Source organism: Protopterus annectens, chromosome 8.part0 (assembly GCF_019279795.1).
Source record: "Protopterus annectens isolate FY-2018-M chromosome 8.part0, PAN1.0, whole genome shotgun sequence".
In the NCBI taxonomy this organism is placed as follows: Eukaryota; Metazoa; Chordata; order Ceratodontiformes; family Protopteridae; genus Protopterus; species Protopterus annectens.
This window is the reverse complement of record NC_056741.1, coordinates 895516696-895534842: the sequence shown is the minus strand read 5'-3', so window position 1 is coordinate 895534842 and position 18147 is coordinate 895516696. Positions and strand designations below refer to the sequence as shown.

Below are 18147 nucleotides of genomic sequence, written 5' to 3'. Positions count from 1 at the left end.
TATGTATAAGAGGGAAAATATAAGTTCAAGTAAAAACTTGATTAGAATATTACAGCAGTGATTATATAGTTAGACTAAGTGCTAACTGTATTATCATATTTAGAGTACATTTATATAGTTGCAGTACATATGCACATTCACATTATTACTTAACCTTTGTTTGGCAGAGGTCAGATGTGTTTTGTGCTTGGTCGCGTGGGTGGTTGGCTATATGTATGTTAGCCTGTAGTGCAAAAGCATTTGCTTGCACATTCTTTTTGAAGATGCCCTTTTGGTTTGGATTTGAATGACTTAAGTTCATTTTGAGGCAGGATTTCATTGGGGAGGTGATTTCAGGTGGCAGGGCTTAGTTTAAAGAAGTTTTTTCCACTGGTGTTGTTTTAAAACATAGTCTAAAAAGTAAGATGCTATTGTCCTGGGAGGCTCTAAGGTCATGGTCATACTTACTAATAGAAAAGTTTTTTTTTTTCAATGATGAGCAGTGGCCAAGACTAATAAGTCTGAGGCTGGTATTCACAGTCCAGGGCTTTGCGTACTTATAGCAGTGATCCATGAAGAGAGTCACAATGAAGTTTCACAACTTCTGGACTATTAGGATGATTATGGAAATGTGGAGGACTTTTTCTGAACACCCACTCCACACACTGGAAATGTGTAACATAATTAATGCATAACTGATAGGGGGACAGCTACTGCACTATTAAGGGGGTTTACACATATGCACATGACTTTGATTCATAGACATGACTCTATAATGAATTAATTTGCATATAAAGTGTGTAAAAAACCCTGAAGTTACACCAGAAAGCAGCCAGGTTCCAGTCAGAATACAGAGATGTGAGGGGAGCTGACTCGGTACTTCTGCAAAGCTGGACATTTTTACTGGAGGGGGTGTTTGGGTAAATGTTTTATTTTGGTGTTTGTGCATACCTGGCCTTTTTACTGAAGGGTTAACTTGCGTGACTGTTTCATTCTGGTGCTTGTGTATACTGGAGCATGTTACTGAAGAGGTCACTTGGGTGAATGTTTCATTTTGGTGCTTGTGCATACTAGGAAATGTTATGAAAGGGGTCACTGTTGGAAATAATTCATTTGCGTGTCAGGGAAGTGCTTGTGCATACATGGTCATATTGCTGAAGTGATCACTGAGCAAAACAATTTATTGTGTCATTTTAGTGCTTGTGCATACTTAATACAAACTATTGAAAGGGTTGCTGGGGAAAATAATTAATTTGTGTGTCAGAGAAGAGCATTTAACAATGGATGTGCATATTGCAGGGATGATGGACTATAACTCGCAAAACTGCCTGATCAGCATACTAGGCCTTACACCATTTCCCATTTGCATCTCATTATTTTTAGGCCTTGTGCATTAGGATAAATAGCCTACCAGAATAATGGCTTTGCTATGCTCATTCATAAGCATCAGAAATACCATTATTGTATATGTGCAAGCAGCTACAAATACCGCCCTGAAACTTAATGTACTTAGAGAAGGAATTGCTCTGCACAGGACAAGTAGCCATTTACATTTCTGTAAAAGAGTGCAGGGGTGTAGGTGGGTGTCAGCTAGAAATAGATCTGATGATCTTGTTTAGTGCAATTTGGAGTTTATGGGTGTTGGCACAACACTGGAGGGATAGAAAGAGAAGGGCATGAACAATTTTAGGCATAAGTACTTTTTGGGCAATGTGTTGGCATGGTACAGGTGTTAACAGGTAGGAAATTCTGTAACAAAGTTTGAGTTGTCTGGGTTTTGTTGATAGTTTTATCAGTATGTGGAGAGAAAGTCAGGGTGGGATCAAGAAGAATTACCAGATATTTCTGTTGTGTGACACTTGGGATAATGATATTAGAGCTGTCATTTACTAAGACAGGTAGGAATGTCTTCAGTCATTGGGTGGTCCCAAATGACACAGCGCTGCACTTGCTGCTATTACAATAAGTTTATTTTGAGTAATGCAGGAGTAGAGGGAAAAGAATTTAGTTTCTAGAGTTGATTTAAGTTGTTTTTATTCCTGGATTCAAGAAGTAAGAGGTCATCATTGTACAGAAAGATGGTAAGGTATGTAACATCATAGGTGATGTAACTTATAAAAATAGAGAATAAGAGAATAAGAGAAGGCCAAGGACTGAGCAATGAGCATTGTGGGATGCCAAGGTTTAGAACCAAGTAAAAGAGTAGAAGAGCAAAAAGCTTAACAATAAGGATCCACAGGAAGGCTCTCAAACAGTAATATTTATTCCAAAAAGTAAGAGTTGTGCTTTTATCCTAGAAAAGAGAACTTCTTCAGAATCAGTGATACAATTTAATCAGGCACTTTTATAGAAGAACAAGTCACAAGATCACGTTTTTAAAGGTACAATGCCACTATTACAAAGTCAGTAATGCAAAAGCAAAAGTTTAAAAAATGTTTGAAGCACTTAAACAGTAATGTATATGAATCCTTTGCTGGTTACTGTATGCCGATGTTTAATGTGCAAGGAGAGGAGAGAATGTTGCTTGAGTAGATTAGGAAGGTCCTGTTTGGGTAATTTTGGAACCAGTCGATGGTGTTTGTGCCAAAAGTAAGATTTTGCAACTTGCTGAGAAGGGTGATCTGTGATTTTCAAAAACTCTTTTAATGTCAATAAATAGCCCTGCCATGAGAAGTCCTTCCTTTGTATTATTATTAATTTTATTATTGACTGTGTGAAGAGACGTAATTGTGCTAAAACCTTTATGGAAACCATGTTGTTGATAACAGAGCAGACTATAAACATTTATGTGGTTGAACAGTTGTATAGTTGTTTATCAAACAGTTTTGTAATTGGGCATAAGGGTGAAATTGGTTGAAAATCTTTGCAGTTTTTTTTTTTTTACTGAAGAGGCTCTTAGCAGAGGAATTGTGATGGGACAATTCCTGATGTTAGGGAGAGATTAAAAATGTGTGTCAGAAGATTGGCTATTTGAGGAAGCAGCTATTTTTATGAAAACAGAATGTAAAGTACTAAATTTACCTCTTGAGATGGTTTCTACTTGTTGGAGTTGTTAAGAATTTTAATAAATGTGAAATTATCTCAGCCCATTCATGTCAAAGTAGAGAAGAGTACGTTCCAAGTGAAATGTCAGGAAAATTTGTTTTGATGGGGTGATAAAAGAGACACTGTGAAGCATGCAAGAAATGGGGCATGGTAGTAGGCTTTAACTCAACAGAGGTATAGCTATGGGCAGAAGGTGTGAAAATCTGGGTGCATCCAGCTAACAATCAGAAAAGGTCAAGCACAAAGGAAGCTCTGATCTTGTATTCTTCATTCCTCCTCACTTATGGGTATCGGATCCGAGGATGACTCGACTGCATACTACAGACTTCAGATCCAACTCTGAAACTCTGCCCTCTACCCCTAATGCCGCACTCCAACCTCATTACCTCAGATCTCATTTGTCGTCATAGTGGTTAGATGTAGGTTCTGCTCTCTAGCATTTGTAAATTTTTCTTCATATTTGGTTATAAAATTCCTATAATATTTTACTTAAACCTTAAAATTATTTTCTTATAACCTCCCTCTTAGCTGTTGCTGGTGTCCATCTACCCAGTAGAGAGCCTAGAACATTGGACAGGTTTGGAAAGCAGGTGTTTGCCTCATTTTAATCACCATCATAGAAATATTAAATTCAGTAAAACTTATATAATCATAACAATTAAGACAATAAAGAATAGTGTGTGTCATAATGAGCATAGCTGAACAAGATGCCAAAAATAAAAATAACTAAGTTAAAAACACATGAATGAGAGATGTGTAAATAAAATTGTAATTGTAAATTGATAACCTCATACCAGTACAGTACATTGACAGCTAATAATAAAAAAAACCCTTTTTCTATTCTACTTTCTTTTTTAGTATAAGTTTTACTGAACTTAATATTTCTGTTGTGGTGGTCAAAATGGTAGGGTCATGAATTTTGCTTGCACTTTGTACTTTAGATGTATTTCATGTTATTTGAATATATTATAGCTAAGTTTATTTTACTAGGGCAAACAAATTTGTAAAACAGTTGTCTGTGTCTTTAAATGTATGATTTTAAGGATGTTATGTTATCTCTATCCAGATTCTAAAGAAGTTCCAGTTTTGGAGAAATTAAAGCGCTTAATATAATCTTGGATAGTGAACTGTGGATTGTATTGCTAATAAACTCTATACTACTTAACATATGAGGCAGACATTATTCCTGAAATCTTTGTGTGATATACATGACTGACACCGTGTTTTCCGTATAACAGCTTCAGTAACATTGTTTAGTGCTATACATGGCAAAAGGAGCATTGCATTCTCTAATGGGGCAAATTAGGACAGAATAAAGGGGAATTAGGATGGATTAGGTTAGGGATGATGGCCCATAACAGATGAGCTGAGAAAGGTAGAAGGATAGTCTGACAATACTGGAGATGTGTTGATTTAAAGACAGCTCACTGTAAATACAATTTCATAAATAATGGACCATAATGTCAATCTTAAGGTGGGTTGAATTTATGTAATACTCTGCAGAAACACTAGTCTTATGAATGGTGAGTATACTACATCACTTTGAATTTAGTGAGAAACTGTCAATAGAGCACTAGTTGTTTGGATGATTTCTAACTTGTAGTCATCTGTGAATTTAACTCAGCCCAGTGTTATTAGCCTAGCCTTTGCATGCACTGCAGAGAAAAAGATTCCAAACAGCAGAGGGCTTAAGACAGAACACTGAGGAATGTCATTAGATACATTCTGCTTTGAGGAGACAATACTGACTATTCTGATTATATGTTTTCTGTTTGATACCCATCAAATCACAAAGTGGTTAACATTTAGTTGGACTAGCTTACATATGATAACAGAGTATGGAATAGGGTCAAATGTTTTGGCTAAGTTCAGATAAGCACTGTGGAAAGGAAGTCCTTCATCTTGGGTTTTGCTGACTTTTTTCAAAGAAGTTAACAAGGTTAAGAAGGGGCAATCTATTCTTGAGAAAACTGAACTTTGTGGAATCTAGAGTCTGCAGACCCTGTAAGTCCTTATTGATTAGGTCAATAACATTTTCCATGACTTTACACATAAAGCTAATGCGACTAATGAGCCTATTGCTCAAAACCATAGCTAGGGCAGGGTGTAGGGGGCAGCTGCCCCTGGTCCAAGCTTGTTAGAGGGTGATAACACTGTAGAAGAGCTGCTATTTTATTCTTGCAATTATGTGGTGTTCTTTAATTGTTTTTGAGGGGAGACCAACTAGAGAACTGTTCATGGTGCCTCCTGCTCCAGCTACAAATCTGCTGGTTAACATACCTCTCAACTTTTTCACACAATAAATCTGGACAAGGCCTAAAATAATGGGGGAACAAAGGCCAAAAATAGGGACAGATTTTAAATATTGATTTTAAAGCTATAGAAAGTCTGAAACTCAAATGTATGTCATTATTTAGTAACTTTCATCCTCAGTGATTTGACTGAAAACCAAAAAAATATATAAAGAACAGGCCAAAAATATGGCAAAGATATAGACATTCTTGGAAAATCTGGACAATTGAGAGGTATGCTGGTTAGTTGGGAGGCAGCATTATGAGGGAGGATAACTATAGTGTTTTTCCCTTTCTTCAGTACACGTCCTATGAGAGACGTTGAAGATATTTAGGAGAGGTCTGGCTTGTTGATCCTTTAAGATTACCATTCACTAGCTGAGTATATTGTCTTGTCGCCATATAGGTGCTATGTTTTGCTTTGGAGAGAATGGTTTAGACTTGATCAATATTGAAGATTGGAGGAGTTTGACTAAGTTTGAATGGAGTACTGAAGATATAGTAAGTGGAATGAAAGTTTATTTTATTTGTCAAGATAATAGCTATATATTCTTGGTTGGTGTGAGCAATGCCATTACAATCAGAGGCATAGCTGACTCAGCTAGCACCCTGTGCCAGTCCCACAAACCAGCACCCCACTACCATAGCTCTACAAGTGAAGAGTCAAAAAAGGACTCCTGCAAACTGCAGAGAGCCGACTGGCTTCCTATAATACAGTAGCCAATCCATGTGCAAAATAGTGACAAGCCAAAAAAATCTTCAGATCTTTGCATTACTACGGAAAGCTAATTCAGCCAATCACACACCACCAAATCAATATCCCCCCCAGCTCTCACCAGAAGACCAGACAAAAAAAGTTTTCAGATCACTGCAGTAAGCTGATTGTCTTCCTACAGTAATTCAGCCAATCTGATCATCCTACAGTAATTCAACCAATCACACCCCACCAAATCCATGCCTCCCAGCTTTCAACAGAAGAGCAAAAAAAAAAAGTCTTTGGATTAATGTAGGAAACTGATTGGATTCCTACAGTAATTCAGTCAACCTACTGCTCAAGTGAAGAGCAAAAAAAAAAATGCCAAACTCAAGTGCCTTTATGTACCAGTATTATTGTACAGAAAAAAATAAACTGCAGAACTACCCTTTCAATCCCACCCCCTAACACATTGCACCTGGGGCAAATGCTCCCTTCACCCTATCCCTGCTAGTGCAGACTTTACATACTTAGATAAAAAAGACATATGATAGCTACCTTAAGCTCATTGGCAGCCTAGGTGCTTCTCACAGTATTGCCAGTTTCCGTACTAATGTGGTTAAATTTTGTTATATTTGTTTAAATGGGGCAAGATTTATATAAAGCTTGAGGCTTACATTTCTTGTGTTACAATTTTTTGAATCTATTATTCCACCACATTGCATGCTTGACATAATTATTGTTTTGTTTATGACAGAATGGGACAGCTTTCTCATACAGTTTATTTGTTAGGGATGTGGTATTAATATCCAGGGATTCAGGATGACTGGACTAGTCATGTTTTTCAGTATGGCTGATAAAATGCAATAGGTTGGTTGTGATGAAGCCCCCAAATGTAGACGGATTGCTGAGACTTAGGAGGCTTATCTTGAAGGACAGGGTGATAGCTAAATCATCTTATTTAACTAGGGAAGGTAATACCTGTGGTAAGTTAGGTAAGCCAAGGTCTAGGAGATATTGGGCAACTGATAGGGAGATTAAGTATTTGGCCCAGGAATCTCAAGGTGATGTGAAAAGGCCTGGTTATGTCAACTGTTGAATGTATAGGAGGCCCAGCTGATATGTGGGTAACTGAAATCAAACCATAGAAGTTTAGTGTTGCATGCATCTCATTTGGTTCACATATGGATTAGGACGCATTAGTGTCTCATTAGGTATCTGCATATCTGGTATTTGCAATCAATGTCAGGGGTAGACAATGGTCCAAATAATCAATGAGAGGGAATTGAGGGAAGGAAACAACAGCAGGAATCAGTATCAACCACAACAGTATTATAAAAGAGGTAAATGGCAATTTGTTGCCTCTGGATAAGTGTGACTCTTATATTTTCAATTTATCTGGACATAGTTTTAGTGACTAGTTCTTAACTGTGGCTTGAAATGTATACCTATGTTTTTACCGTGATTGCATGAAGTAAAATGTGGCATTTACAGATTGGTGAGGAAGTTACATTTGAAGAGTTTTTTCAATGGCAAGTCACATAATAATGGCTGTAACAAAGAGGTATGAGAGTAATACAAATGGCTCTAGGGATGAAAGTTTTTATTCGTGTCAATCTGATAGAGAATTTAATGCATACTGCTCTTTGGATACAAGTAATATTGGGTATAAAAGCATGTTTATACCTCCCTTCAGTTATGAAGGGGTGCAACATTTTTTTTACCATGTTGAATTCTGCGGCTGAAAGAAGTTTTTTTGATTTTAATAAACAAAAGAAAGATACATGTTATAATTTGATAAAAAATGAATTTGTTAGTGTCATTAAGTGCAAGAGGAGATTTGATACTTAAACCTGCAGACAAGGGCAATAAATTGGCAGTCACGCACCATAAACAGTACCTGAATATTTTCAATGAACATCTAAGGGATGATAATGTGTATGATAGAGTGGAATTTTCTATATATTCAACAGCTATACAGGAATATAGTGAAGTAATAATTAAAGGTTTAAGGTTGGGTTATTTTTCATATGAGGATATAAAGAAAAATTTAATGTGGATGGATGTAAAATGGCACACTTTTATTGCTTGCCAAAAATACACAAGGATTTAACCACCCCCCCCCCCCCCCCCACTCCCGGGTCGTCTTATACTTTCAGGCAAGGAATATTTTCTGTATAAAATGGGACAGTTTCTACATTTTTATTTTTGGTACGGCGGTAGCATTGTTACCTCACAGCAAGAGGTTCTTCCGTTCGATTCTTGGCATGGCTTGGGAGTGCCTTCTGTGTGGAGTCTGCATGTCCTCCCCGCGGTTGGGTAGCATTCGAAAGATATGCGTGCATAAATGGGCGTGCCTTCATTGAAGGTTGGGCATCGAGCTGGCACCTCAGCATTTCGTAAAAAAAAAAAAAAGATCTACTGCCAATCATTAGCGGACCGGAGTTACGCTGTGGTGACCCCTTACCGGGAAAAAGCCGAAAGACAAACAACAACAACCTAAGGCACAATTCTTGCCTTCATATATAAAAAATTTTTTTGACTTCTTGGATAAAAATCAGTGAGATTCGATGGAATCAAAACATGTATTGGGTCACCTTAGATGTAAAGAGCTTGTATACCAACATTCGTTATAATTTTGGGTTTCAGGGTAATTTTGTGGTACAGTGGTCTAACATACAAGCCTTTGTTTGCTTTGCTACTGTATTCTTGCATGCTGGTTATAATGAGCTCCACTGAACTGTCAGAGTCAAATTTAAAATTTCAGGTTGCTTAGGTGCTATGGTTTTAGTTGACCACATAGCAAGATGGAATGCTCTGCTTAACAGTATGCTAAATGTGCTGTTTGCTTACTTGTTTTCTGAAAAAAAAAAGACTGCTTACAAAATTTCTTGTAAAAGAAGAAAAGTAAAATATAAGGGGGTTTAGGTGTGTTTATTTAACTTTTAGCTTTAAAAGTTGGTGGCCATGTAGACAAGTGACAGGTTGACATATCACTGTGACTTTAATTATACTAATTGTTATGATTTGTGTGTTATGATTTGTGTGTAATTTTATGGCATAATGCAGATTTACTATCTAAAACTAGTTACATGGCATACTATGTTAACTGATTGCTTAACCTGAAAATTGGGAATATCAGTAAAAAAATGCTATAAAATCAAATATAAAACACAGTGTTCAGAAAACATTGAACTATGGAGTAATGAAATATGCTGCAGTGTTAAAATACTATGAAATAAAGCATTACAAATAAGATGCTTTGTACCCTGCATATCCCACCTCTGAATATACTAATTCCATGATCACTGCATAAGTGAAAACAGTTATCCACCATCCATCCATCCATCCATCCATCCATCCATCCATCCATTCTCAATCTCTTTTCCCATTTTTGCACATGGGGTTATATTGTAGTATAAAATATAGTATAATTTTGGAGTTTGCATATAGTGAGTAAGTGTCATGGGAGTGAGCCCTCCACACTGGGGACTACAGAGGGGCACACTCCATACATAATATGTTTCATTATTTGAAGTGTTTGATTTTTATTGCATTTAATATTTCCGTCTGTTTTCATTTATGATAGAGTAATCTGACATTGCAATAAATTATATTACTTCAGATTTCAGAAATTTGAAAATTCAACAATTTGAAAATGATTTTATGGCATTCTTTCTACTGGTATTCTGTTTGGGGGTATTCACAAACATGTAGTACTTATATGAAGGGCAAACTAAGATGAGCAGGTTTTTCTTTTTTTTTTGTTACATAGTTTTACAGGATATATCTCAAACACATGCTTTTACACTTAAATGCATATCTAGCCACATATGGGGAAATTAGATAAAAAAAAACAATGACTCACATTAATTAACACTTCATAAGCACCACGTTTATGAATACCTCCAGCAAGTTACATAACTGCTTCCCTTAGGCAGTGTGTCAGTATCTGGATAACTATCTGATTAACTTATTATACAGAGACATAGAGAAATGAAAACATAATTCTTTAATGCATGTGTACTTATGTCACTGCTGTAATTATGATTTAATAATGATGTTAAAAAAATTACATTTTGCAGCAGTACAGCATAAATACTTTTATATTGTACTGCCATATTTATAGGCTTAAGTTTTTTGTGATCTTAAGGATGATTTAATGCATACCTTATAATTTAAGCACAGTCCCCTACTGGCATGTAAGTGTAGTTATATACTATCCTCAATAATGCATACATATAAAATATATTATATTTATATAAGGGGTGGCACAGTAGCACCCCTTATATATACATGTGCAGCGGGTAACATTGCTGATTCAGAACATGAGGTTCTCCAGTTTGATTCTTGGTTAGGGTACTTTCTGTGCGGAGTCCACATGTCCTTTCTGTATTCACATGAGCATTCTCCAGGTGCTCAGCTTTCCTGCCACTTTCCAAAAATATACGGTAGGTGGATTAGTCACTCTAAATTGGCAATAGGTGCACACACGCGCACGCATGTGTGTGTGTGTGTGTGTGTGTGTGTGTGTGTGTGTGTGTGTGTGTGTGTGTGTGTGTGTGCATGTGTGAGTGTCTATGCATGCACACGTGTGTGACATGCAAGGAGGACAACTGTGGCATGGCTAGCCACCCAGTAGTGTGAATATTGACTCTAGATGATGGTCACTTTTGATGTGCTGATATGACATCTCGACCCCATGTGGAATAATGGAGAAAAAGGGGGATTATGGATGGATGGTTGGAAGGATGAATGAATATGCTTCTATAAACACAATTCCATTTATTTTTCAAAACATTTTACAAAACTTAGAATGTAAAACATAAATCTGATTCACATTCCAGAATGTGTCTTGTTAACTCGTTATCAATAGTCCATTTTTATATTGTGTACATACTTCTGTTATACAGGTTCTCTTTGCTTTTCCCATATAAAATATTTGTGAGTAGCAATACCTACATATATATATATATATATATATATATATATATATATATATATATATATATGAATGCCTTTATTTTTTGCAGTCTGTCTTGCTATCATATATACATTTTGCATACGTGTTTCAGGATAGCGGAGTTTATCATCAACATATACACATTTACATGTACTACACTTTCTCTAAGTGAACATACCTGTAATGAACAGTTCAATACGAATTATATGTGAGATTACTTCAAAGATGGCTGAATAGTGATCAACAGCCTAATTTCAGCTCCCCAGTAAAGAAAAACAAACTGAAACACAAGAGCCAGGAACTCTGTCACTTTTAGTAAATCATGTTACTGGATAGTAAGTATACTGCCTGGATGTGAGAAACTAAGAGAGCCTGAAAGAAAATCAACAAGAAAAAGTGAAGAGAAAACATTGACTGGGAAGAATTCTGTAGCTGTTCAGCAAAAAGCAGTTTCAAGCTCCAGCTCTGCAAGACATTGCTTACAATAATCTAGAGGAAAAATAAGTCAAATGTGCTCAGAGCTAATTAAAATAAATGAAACACAGAAGAAGTATACCAACTCAAATAACAAAAGGCTGGAAATATGGAAGAAGCAAAAAATATATACGATTCTATCCAACTTTTAAAACAGCTAATGCGCAAAACATAAATTGTTCAAAGAAAAAAAAAAAAGAAAAAAACACACACGCTGTACCACGGCTATAGACTTTATTGAGTAAGCGCTTTCAGGGATACAACCCCTTCATCAGACTGATGAAGGGGTTGTATCCCTAAAAGCGCTTACTCAATAAATTCTACAGCCGGGGCACAGTGTGTGCATTTTTCTCTTTGAACAAATATGGAAGAAGCTTTAAATAGATATTTAGATGAGCTGATAAAACTATAAAAATCAGTGGTCTAAATAAAGAAAAAGTTGACTTTATATAAGACTCCTGAAGAAAATATTTTTCAAAAATTAGAGGACACAGAACATAGGGAAAATATGATATTTTCTGATGTACCAAAGAAACTAGAGAGAACAGACTGCACTAATTTTATGAAGGAACAGATAAGCAACTGATCTGGTATTCCATAGCAGGAACTTTTAACTGAAAGGATACACTGTGTGTGTGCTTCGAATCTGGTCATGAGAAAGCAGCCAAGACTTGTATTAGTAAAGATGCCAACCTACCAGCAGAAAGATCTCATCCTAACAAAGCTGTGGCAAAATGGCAAAGTATTAAAAGCTGGTGACAGTAGAGTGTTTGCGAAAAATGACTATTCACTGTACACCAGACAGAAGAGAAATGAATGTATTTCAGTAATCAAGGAACGTTGAGAGGCAGGTGTGAAATTCAAGCTGCTGTACCCAGCTGTCTTTAGAATATATTTTCCTGGAGTATAAAAGTAAGTTTTTGATGCAGAAACAGGCTAATTGGGACATCAAGCAGAAGGGGACTCTCACTCTCTTTCTTCTGATAATAAAGCACATGGAGAGACTTTGCCAGTGAAACCTTTTCCACTGTCCAAAGGAAAATGCTTCAGAGACAGAGAAAAGCATTGGACTAGAAGAATTGGGAGTATTTTGGATATTAACTTTAATCTAGATCTGTGAGATTGATATGAACAGACAGAATACCAGCAACAAGTAAATAAGTAAATAAATGTAAGACCGCAAATCATCAATTGCATTTCTAGAATATGGATGTAAAAGAAAAAGTGGTAAAATGGACTTTTAATGACTTTGATAAACTTGTGTTAAAATAAAAAGCAGTTCCTAACTTTATGTCATTAATGTTTGGAAGGACACTGGGTATTTATTTTGGTTCAACATCTAAGCTGTTAGCTGGCTGTGATCTACCTGCGAAAATCAACTGGACACACAAGCTGATTTACATATACTTTTCTCTGCACTTTTATTCTTTAAGATTAGTAATGCAGTTTATTTGTTTCACTGAATATTAGTTGAATATTGTGGTCTCTCCTTCTGCAGTTAGTTTGCTAGAAGTGTGAAAGTGTAGTTTTTATTGTTGAAGATTAGTACTGCATTTTATTTGTTTCATTGAATAGTAATTGAATATTGTGGTCTCTGTCTTTCTGCAGTTAGTTCCCCCCTTCCTCCCTGTTCTTGTTGTGGTGTTAATCGTAGTGGCTTTGGAATTGCCCACCCCTGCTGTACTCAGAGCACTATGTTTGGACAATTCCTATCAGTTTCTCCTACCAGGCTGGTCGACATGGGCATAATGAGACAGTGTAGCATCTGCCTCATGTTCATGGACAGTCCCCTTCTCCTAGCACATAATTCTTCTTCTTGCGAGAGATGCATCTACATCCATAAGCTGGAATCCATGCTCTCTCACACCACAGTCAGTACTCCTGATAAACAGGAGATTGCCAGTACAAGCACTACACCACCCACATCACACAGCCACACACCCACCTATGCAGGGGTCCTCAAAAAAAACTTACTTGAACAGACACCCCCAAAACACACTCAAAAACATTCCACACACAACACCAATCACATCACACACAGTAGTCAGCACACCAGTGTCTCACAAAAACAGCCCATTAGGCAAAACAATAAACCAGCGCAGCCCATAAGGCATAACAATAAACCAAACATACTAGTCATTGATAACTCGATAGTGAAACACACTGATGTCCCCCTCACCATGCTCAACAAGGAGAAGGTCATGTTCAGCTGTTTGTCAGGTGCCAGAATCCACCACATCATACACACACAAGTCTCTCCACAACAGGTATATGTATGACTCTCTCATTGTCCATGTTGGTGTGACTAACTTTATACGTACTTCCCTGGACTATATAAAGAGAGACATAATTGAGTTCTAGAGTATGTGCTCCAGGCAGGTATGAACCTAGCCCTAAGCAGCATCCTACCTTCACCAGGAATGATAGCACAATACCAACAAAAAATGTTTGACTTCAACAGTTGGCTTAGGTTCTGGTGTCTTTCTAAGGGGATCCAGTATCTGTCTGCCTGGGATGACATGGTTGACAGGCCATGATGCTTTGCCAGAGATGGCCTCCACCTGTCACCCCTAGGGTTCTGGATCTTGGCCAAAGCTCTTGCCTCCCCCATTGTGTCTTTTATAGGCTATGTCCCAAAGACAAATCTTTCAACATAAAATATCTGTCAAAAAGCAGATTGAAGATCATGTTGCTCAATGCTAGAAGACTTGATCTGAAATTGCACTCACTGGAGGCTCTCCTCACACTGGAGGATGCCAGTGTCTGTGCAGTTATGGAATCTTGGTTCAGTGCTGCAGAGAGCACCCCTGCCTTACCAGGCTATACCTCATTCCACACTTTCTGACCCCAAAACGAGGTCAGAAAGAATAAGGGTAGCAGAGTCTCTATCTTCATTAAGGATAGGCACACCTCCAGACTGGTTTACCAACATGAAGCAATGAAATTACTCCACTTGCAACTGACAGTTGGCAAGACTCCCATCCAAGTTATAGCTAGCTATAGACCCCCTCCATGTTTCAGGATACCCACACCTCCTACCTGGATCTACTTGACTCCATCAAGGTATTCCCTAACACCCTGATCCTTGGTGACTTCAACTACCCCACCATAGACTGGTTGAACTATTCCTGCACTAATGTACTCATCCAGTGATTCCTTGACTTTATCAGTTATAATGCACTGCTCCACTCATCAGCTGGTCTTATCCCCCACAAGGAAAGATAACATATTGGACTTGGTTCTCACCAACATGGGTGACTGCTGCACCACTCCCATAGTATGTCCTTCCCTGGTGAGATCAGATCATCGGTCTGTCTCATTCGAAGTTTCTGTCCCACTCAACCCCTCCCCAGCCATAACCATGCTAAAAAAATTCTCAAAAGCTGATTACAACCTCCCAAAGGAGTATATCAGCACCTTCAAACCACTGCCCCCCTCAGATGAAGCAGACAACTATGCTAAACACTACACCAGTGCAGCATACAAGTGCCTGTACAACTGCATGGACACGTTCAGCACAAACTTCACCCCCTTATCACGCCTCAAAGGCCCAGTTGACATCCCAAATACTTGTGACACATCTCACATCTCTGTAGATCAAGTGTTAAAGGCCCTATCCAAGTCAGAGAACACAGCTTCCATGGGACCTGATAGTATCTCAGGCTGTATTCTGCACCATCTCCAACAAGAACTAGCTTCGCCATTGAGCACCCTATTTAACCACAGCCTAACTACAGGCTTCATTCCAGCAGAGTGGAGAACTGCCATTGTCATCTCTTGCACAAAAGGTGGTACCACTACTGACCTGGGAAACTATCAGCCCATCAGCTTGACAAGTTTGATCTGTAAAGTCATGGAGCATATTATTATGGATCTCATAAACAAGGACATAGGCAATCTCCAAGCACTCGACCCCACCCAATTTGGATTTGTCAGGGGCAGATTTTCCCTATCGAACCTAGTTGACTTCTTTGAGACTGTCACCAAGGCCCTGGATGAGGGAAAGTCAGTGCATACAGCTTACCTTGACCTGGTCAAGGCCTTTGACACAATCCCCTACACAGATAGCATCAAAAAGCTAACACAACTTGGTGTTAATCCCTATCTAATCAGATGGGCGCTCAACTGGCTCACAGATTCATAGATTCATAGATTAGTACTAAGCTAACTGCTCTCATGGACCATTTTGAGCCTAGCCAATTATCCCCTATGAGAATCAAGCCCTGCACCTTGTGCTACTAAGGTAAACATCTTAACCATTACACCACCGATAGGACCCACAAGGTCAACATAGGTGCTGCCACCTCTGACAGCAGACCTATCACTAGTGGTGTACTCCAGGGGTCTGTCCTGGGACACCTACTGTTTGGCATATACTTCTAAGAGGTCCAGGCAAACACAAAGGGCCTGTGGCTGACCAAGTTTGCAGATGACTGTAAGTTGGGTGATGTCACTGACTCTCCAATTGATGTTAACATACTGCAAGAGGGTCTCACAGCTACAAATAACTGGTGCCAAAGTCATGGGCTTATGATAAACGCAAAAATTTCTATTATCATACCATTTGGCAAAAACACAGCCCCTACAGATTACCACATCAATGGCAACCCCCTAATCATACAACCTGTGGTGAGAGACCTGGATACTCAGGTTGACAACAATCTCACATCTGACCATCATGTGGCGATGATGGTCAGAAAAGCCTTTTACTTGGTTCACCTTATAAGTAAAGGGATTGCGTCCAGAAAAAAGGAAGTTATTACCTCTCTGTACTCTCCCTTATTAGACCTAAAATTGAGTATAATGCCCAATTTGGTATGTACCTCTCCAAACACCTGCACCAACTGGAAAGGCCACAGAAATACATCACAAAGAGTATCCATGGCCTCCAACACCTATCCTATGCAGACAGGCTTAAATCACTATCACTCTACTCGGCATCATGCAGACTGGCCAGAAGTGATGTGTCTCGCCTACAAGGCAATATTGGACCCTGCCCTACTAGCAATGCTCCATATCTGTAACTCTAACTCCTCATACATTACCTGCTTGATAGGCCTAAATCTAATATGCGACGTCAACAAAACCTACTGGAGAGACAGGTTTGTCTCCCAGAGGCTGCCCTGTCTCTGGAATAGACTTCCCATACATGTCAAACAGAGTACCTCACTGACCCACTTCAAAAGCAACCTGGATGAGTGGATGAGAAACCATAAATTTGCCCCAGGGGTTCCACCTTTGTCCCTCATTGACAGAGGGCAATATGTGCTGACTGAGGTTTCTTTTTTGGGGATAAACTCTTGGCTAGGCTTGTAAGGGCTCCAGGGCCCTTAGCCTAGTAACCTCCTATGATCCCATGATCCTATAAGGGGAAGTGGAAGGAAAAAGGTAATGGTAAGTAAAACAATCTCTGTTCTTAACAGTATTTCTATGAAACTTTTCACAATATAAATTGCATGTTTTATAGTATTTTTAGTTGCTCTTGTATGTGATTAAGTTACTAATGTAAACAGATGCCCTTTTTACCTTCTAAATCTTTTTTTCTCCTTTTTAATATTAAGAAATGTTGGCACTGCAGTGCAAAAAAGAAGGTAGACAAAAGTATATTTAAGTTAATAGGCTGCAAACTTGGATTGTTGAGGTAGGGAATGGGGTGTAAAAGTACACAGATCATAATATATGTATAGATGATATGTTTTCTCTTACTTTTGCATAGGTGAATGTCTAGCTTAAGACCCTTGGATTAATCCAATAAGTTTTTAGTAGAAGCAAATAAATATGAGAACACTGAATATAATGAAAATCGTTCTTTTAGTAATAAATATTTAAGCTTTTCTTTCAGGCTACAGAAGAGGGCTACATTTTCTCCCATATTTCCATGGAGACAAACTGAAAATAGATCAATAAAAATCCAGAACACTGATTTCTTCAAAGCTAAAAGTTAATGTTTTCTGAAAGCATACAAATGTTCACATCTGAGAGGGGAATAACAATTAAAAAAGAACAGGCACCAACATGCAATTATATATGCCTTACCCCAGATAACCTCAATTTCAGTTTAATTAAGGTCTCCTGTGTTAGCAGCTGTCTCTTTGGGATAAACGTTCCTATTAGGAGGCTTACACATCATTATTCATAGGTGTATATAGCTATGCGTGTTGGCCTTGTTAACAAATTATGTGGGTGTCCTGGGAGTATGTTTGGCGTTTTGATTAAGGGTTTTTATTAAAGCAAAAAGTCTTGTAAAATGTGACATAGGTTCTAATGTTGATGAGAAAAAAAAATAGAAATGATTAATCTGCCAAACATTAGTGAGTGCTTGTATCACAAAAACTGCAAATACACATTTAAAAAGCTGGCATGTATAGATGGGAATAATGACTTCTTACTATAATGGCAACATTTTGCATTTTATCTTGGTATGTAAATGGTCTCACAGGTACAGATAAGAAGTTAAGAATATTTAATTATATTAAGAAATGTAAAGTATAAACAGCAATGCTAGAGAAGACACTTTTGGAAAGAACCAAGCATATGAATTTGACAAAGAAAGGATTTCCGGATGGACATTCAACAGAATATCAGAGGCAAAAAAAACAGGAGTACTTATTTTAACTGCTAGAAGAGTTCCAGAAGAGAAAAAAAAGATAATAATGTCAGATTTGTGCTTGTAAAGGGCTACTGGTAAGGGGTGAGGATTA

General features: G+C 37.9%; 1 protein-coding gene across 1 annotated transcript in view; it reads right to left on the bottom strand.

Moving 5' to 3' along the window:
* LOC122809143 (72 kDa type IV collagenase-like) overlaps nt 1-18147 on the bottom strand; it is a 792577-nt gene that overhangs the window by 309885 nt on the left and 464545 nt on the right. The window lies entirely within an intron of this gene.